This window comes from Phacochoerus africanus, chromosome 12 (assembly GCF_016906955.1).
Source record: "Phacochoerus africanus isolate WHEZ1 chromosome 12, ROS_Pafr_v1, whole genome shotgun sequence".
Classification (NCBI taxonomy): Eukaryota; Metazoa; Chordata; class Mammalia; order Artiodactyla; family Suidae; genus Phacochoerus; species Phacochoerus africanus.
Genome location: NC_062555.1, coordinates 36316064 through 36322651, shown reverse-complemented (window position 1 = coordinate 36322651; position 6588 = coordinate 36316064).

The window sequence follows — 6588 nt, the reverse complement described above, 5'->3', positions numbered from 1 at the left end:
ACAAAACAAAAACAACCCCCCCCCAAAACTTGTATTTTCAAGGATAATATATAATTATTAAGATCCAGTAAGTATTTCATTATTTTTAGATTAAAATTAGGTATTTATCCAGGTCTTTAGGTAATACCTCACTTCTGAATTAGCTCTACATATAAGTCTTCCTTTAATTTTCTTGGAAGTGCTGATCTCTTTTTAAAGCAAGACTATTCCCCACTTTTCCACTTTTTTTGTTGTTGTTGTTGTTGTTGCTATTTCTTGGGCCGCTCCCGCGGCATATGGAGGTTCCCAGGCTAGGGGTTGAATCGGAGCTGTAGCCACCGGCCTACGCCAGAGCCACAGCAATGCGGGATCCGAGCCGCGTCTGCAACCTACACCACAGCTCACGGCAATGCCGGATCGTTAACCCACTGAGCAAGGGCAGGGACCGAACACCGCAACCTCATGGTTCCTAGTCGGATTCGTTAACCTCTGCGCCACGACGGGAACTCCTCACTTTTCCACTTTTAAAACCACATTTAAAGGTAGTTATTTATCTTTTGTCTTTAAAAAATTTAAAGTGTCTGGAAGTTTAAAACATTAAACAAATGATAAAATGACATTGTGGTTTTAGTTAAAATAATAGGAAAATATCTGGAAGATAAATATATAAAAATATGATATGGATATAGCATAAAAATATTCTAATATTCTTTTGTCCTTTTTTGTTAAAGGATGATAATCAGAATTCAGGGCATAACCCAGATTTTGCTGCTCTATCCTCTGATAATAACTACTTTTATATACTTGCATAGCTCTTTTACTCCAAGAGATCTAAATGGATGGCATTATCTTTCATTATCTTTCGTCTAAATGTTCTCTTGTACTCTGTCTCTGTGAATAGTGCTTGAAAGCTGGGCTTAAACCTTAATTTCTCTTCATATTCAGTCACTAAAGACTGGGTAGTACTTCAGTATCAATCCATCCTTCTATATTGGTGCTTTGACCCTGGCTCTAGTCTTCTCTGGCCTGGAGTATTCCATCCAGTAGGTTTACTAATTGATCTGTGCCTTATTTTACCCTTATACCTTTTCCTATAATTTCTTGCCTAAATGATCTTTCTTGAATAAATTTATTTTCTCTTTGTTACCCTTTAATATCAACCTTCTACCACCTTTCCTACAGGGTGACGTTCAAACTCTTCATCTAGTATGTAAGGCCTTTTGTGATCTGGCCCTTGCTTTCCTTTTCAGCCTAATCTCACCTTATTCATCACCTACATGGTCTGCCACTAAATTCTAGTCATAGTTGTTTCCCAGATGTGGGGAAGATTCCGCATGCTTTCATAGTCAGATTTACAGTGCTCCTCCTCCCAGGTTCTTTCGTATTTCCACTCATCTTTAGCTTTAGATGCCCACTGAAGTGTTTCATGAATTCCTCAGCCCACTTTCATGCCCTCTGTATATTGTACGCAATAGGCCAGGGACTGAATTCAAGCCACAGCTGCTACAGCAGTGCCAGATCCTTAATCCTCTCTGCCGCAGTGGGAACTCCTGCAGTTTTTTTAGACATAGTGCTATTGTACACTTAATGGTCCAACGTATAATTAAACATAACTTTTATTGTTGTTTTTGTTTTGTTTCTGACCCTTCCCTGGCATGTGGAGGTTCCTAGGCCAGGGATCAAACTTGCTGAGCCACCAGGGAACTCCAGGCCAGGGATCAAACTTGCTGAGTCATCAGGGAGCTCCCAAGTGTAACCATAGCTTTTATATGCACTGGGAAACCGAAAAGATTTGTGTGATTCACTTTATTGTGATAATCACTTTATTATGGATGTCTGGAACTGAACCCATGATATCTGAGGCATGCCTGTATATACAAAAGAGACACATAAAATGTCAGGATACAGAAAAGTGAAAGGATAAAATATATAAACACTAGCCAAAAGAAAGCTGCTGTGGCTATGTTAATATCAGGCTATCAGGCAGAAGACTTGCTAGTAAGTAAAGAGACTAGCAAGAGAGACTAAAGTTGATAAAAAGACTGGTTCATTAGGAAGATTTAGCAATTCTAAATTTATTGAGTTTAACACATAGGCTCTAAGTTTATCAGAACTACAGGGAGAAATAGAGAAATCTGTAATCACAGAGGAAGATCACACACTTAGTAATAAAGGTTATAAAAGATAGAATTGACCTAATCACCATGTATATGCTACCCTACTTAACAAATAGATAATACACATTTTTTTCATGGACATGGAACATTTACAAAAACTGACCATTTTCTGTACCAGGAATCAAATCTAAACAAGACTCAAAGAATTGTAACCATACAGTATATTCTGTGACCATAACTAAGATAGGGAGTTCCTTGGTGGCTTAACAGGTTAATTATCTGGTCACTGCTGTGGTTTGGGTCACTGCTGTGGTGCATGTTTGTTCCCTGGCCTGGGAACTTCTGCATGCCATGGGTGTGGCCAAAAAAAATTAGGTACAAAAAAAAAATAGAAAATCTCTTATGTTTAAAAAGTGCAAAACATACTCCAAAGTAACCTTGTGTTAAGGAAGAATCTACAATGAAAATTAGAAAATATTGGTGTTCCTGTCATGGCTCAGGGGTTAATGGGACTCGACTAGTGTTCATGAGGATGTGGGTTTGATCCCTGGCCTTGCTCAGTGGGTTAAGGGTCTGGTGTTGCTATGAGCTGTGATGCAGGTTGCAGACAAGGCTCGGATCCTGTGTGCTGTGGCTATGGCATAGGCCGGTGGCTGCAGCTCCAATTTGACCTCTAGCCTGGGAACTTCCATATGCCACAGGTACAGCCCTAAAAAGACAAAAGACAAAAAAAAAATAAATAAATAAATAAAAGAAAATACTTAATTTAAAAAATAAAGTATCAAAATTCATGAGTTGTAGATAAAAATGCTTAGAGGGGATTTTACGTCTTTAGAAAAGAATAAAGGCTAAAAGTCAGTGAGTATAGTGTTTATCCCAGTAAGTTATAGAAGCTGCAAGTTAAGCACAAAGAAGAGAGAAGTAAAAATAAAGAGCATAATTTCTTAAAATAGTCAAACATGCTAGGACTAATAAAGTCGAGTTGCTTCCTTGAGAAGATTAAAATGAAAGAAGTGTGAGGAGAGAAATACCAGAAAGGAAATGGAGGCATCATTCGCTATTTCTATAGACATTAAAAATCTAAGAGGATATTATGAATAAATACTGAGGCTTTAAAAAATTTATATGAAATGGTCAAATACCTGAAAAACTACAGATAGGAGAAAGGGAAAAATCCAAATAGCTTCAAATTTGTTAAAGTATTTGATTCTATTTTTGACAAGAGGAAATAATAGACTTCTCAATTGATAGTGTTGGGACAACTTCATAGCCACATGAAAAAGAATGAAGTTGAACCTATACCTCACATTACATACAAAAACTAACCCAGAGTATCACATACCCAAATGTGATAGCTATAACAATAAAACACTTTGGAAGAAAACACTGTATGTTTTAGTATCCTTGGGATGGGGTAATGTTTTCTTTTCTTTTCTTTTTTTTTTTCTTTTTTGTTGCTGTTGCTATTTCTTGGGCCGCTCCCTCGGCATATGGAGGTTCCCAGGCTAGGGGTTAAATCGGAGCTGTAGCCACCGGCCTACGCCAGAGCCACAGCAACGCGGGATCCGAGCCGCGTCTGCAACCTACACCACAGCTCACGGCAACGCCGGATTGTTAACCCACTGAGCAAGGGCAGGGATCGAACACCGCAACCTCATGGTTCCTAGTCGGATTCGTTAACCACTGCGCCACGACGGGAACTCCAGGATGTTTTCTTATGTACAGTGACCAAAGAAGAAATAAATTGGATTTCATATTTTTTTTTTTTGAATTTGTGCTTTGAAAGACTATCAACAGGGAACTATATCCAGTCACTTGTGTTGGAACATGGTGGAGGATAATGTGAGAAAAAGAATACATATTTATGACTAGTTCACTTTGCACAACAGAAATTGGTGGAATATTGTAAATCAACTATAATGGAAAAAATAAAAATCTTTAAAAAAAGACTATCAAGGAAATGAAAAGACAGGAGTTCCTGTTGTGGTGCAGCTGAAATGAAACGAATCTGACTAGGAACCGTGAGGTTGTGGGTTCAATCCCTGGCCTCGCTCAATGAGTTAAGGATCCAGTGTTGCAGTGAGCTGTGGTGTAGGTCACAGAGGCGGCTTGGATCTGGTGTTGCTGTGGCTCTGGCATAGGCTGGTGGTTGCAGCTCCGATTAGACCCCTAGCCTGGGAACCTCCATATGCCGTGGGTGTGGCCCTAACAAAAAAGGACAAAAGACAAAAAATAAAAAGTGAAAAGACAACCCTTAGAATGGGAGAATATATTTGTAAATTACATATCTGATAAAAGACTAGTATCTAAAATCCTACAACTCAACAATAAAAAGGTAACCCAATTTATTTAATTTTTTTGGCTGCCTGATGACGTAATGGAGTTCCTGGTCCAGGGATCAGACTCAAGCTGCAGTTGTGACCTACTCTGCAGCTGTCCAATGCCAGATCCTTAACCCATTGTGCCGGGCTGGGGATCAAACCTGTTTCCTGGAGCTCCAGAGATGCTGGAGTTTATGTACATGATATACACCATTGCAACATAGCGGAACCTCAGACAATCCCATTTAAAAATGGGCAAAATGTTTGAATAGATATTTCTTCAAAGAAGATCTATGAATGGCCAAAAAATACATGAAATGCTCAACATTATTAGTCATTAGGGAAATGTAATTGAAAACCACAATGAGATACTATTCATTCACTAGGATAGCTATAATTGAAAAGACAGTAAATCAACTATTTTTGGCAAGGATATGAAGAAATTGAAAACCTCGTATGTTGATGGGGCTGTAAAATGGTACAGCCACTTTGGAAAACTGGCAATTCTTAAACCTAGAGTTACCACATGACTTAGCAATTCCATTCTTACCCAAGAAAATTGAAAGTGTATATCATGTACATAAACTTGTACATGAATGTTCATAGCTGCATCATTCATAATAACTAAAAAGGGGAAACAATGCAAATGTTTATCAACTGATAAATGGATAGACACATGTGGTATGTACATACAGTGGAATACTATTCATGAAAAGGAGTGAAGTATTGATACATGGGTCAGCATGGATGAATCTTGAAAAGCATTACTCTAAGTGGAAAAATAATACAAAACACCACACAGTGCATGATCCCACTTTATATGAAATATCTGTAATAGCCAAAGCCATAGAGACAAAAAGTAATTTGTGTTTGCCAAGAGTAGGAGAGAGGATGACTGTTGAATGACTGCTAATGGATATGGAGTTTCTTTTGGGGATGATTTACTTACTCTGAAATTACATAGTGATAATAATTGCATAATTTTATTAATATACTAAGAACCACAGTCAATTGTACATTTTAAAAGGGTGATCTATTATTTAAAAACTTAAATCCAGGCCTAGATGGGATCCCTACTGAATTCTTCCAAATATTAAAAATAACACCACTCTACATAAATTCTTTCAGAGACCCAAGTCCCTGCAGGGACAATGCCAGATCCTTAACCTGCTGTGTCACAAGAGAATTAATGTGTAGTTTAAGGCTGGTGCTTCCATATTAATTTTCTGTCTGTACGATCTATCCAGTGATGTAAGTAGGATGTTTTAAGTCTACTGCTATAATTGTATTGCTGTCAATTTCCCCCTCTAGATCTGGTAATATTTGCTTTATATATTTAGTTACTTCTATGTTGTGTGCATAAGTATTTACAAATGTTATATCATCTTACTGGATTGACCCCTTTATCATTGTATAATGTCCATCTTTGTCTTTTATTATAGTCTTTGTTTTAAAGTTAATTTTGTGTAATATAAATATAGTTAATCCAGCTTTCTTTTGGTTTCCACTTGCATGAAACATCTTTTTCATCCTTTCAGTCTGTGCATGTCTTTACACTGAAGTGAGCCTCTTGTAGGCAGCATATATATGAGTTTTTTTTTTTTTTAATCCATCCCACCATTCTATGTCTTTTGGAGAATTTACTCCATTTACACTTAAAGTAATTATTGATAAGTATGTACTTATTGCCATTTTGTTAATTGTTTTCTGGCTGTTTTATAGTTCCTTTCTTCTTGTCTTCCTTTCTTCCCTTTGGTTTGATGGTATTTTTTAGTGTTATGCTTAGGTTCCTTTCTCATTATCTTTTGTGTATCTACTATAGATTTTTGCTTTGTGGTTACCATGACGCTCACATGTAATGGCATATCTATCTATCTATTCTATCTATATCTATATACATATAATAGTCTACTAAGTAGATTGCAAATTAAGTTTGAATGCATTCTAAAACTCTACCTTTTTTACCATGCTCCTCACATTTTATTTTATTTATTTATTTATTTATTTATTTATTTTATTTTTTTTGTGGTTTTGTTTTTTGGCAATGCCTGTGGCATGTGGAAGTTCTTGGGTCAGGAATTGAATCTGAGCCATGGATCCTCTAGGTCCTAGGGTATGTGAGTGTGTATGCATGCCCTTGAAGAGCAGAATCTCCTTTCTCTACAGCCCTA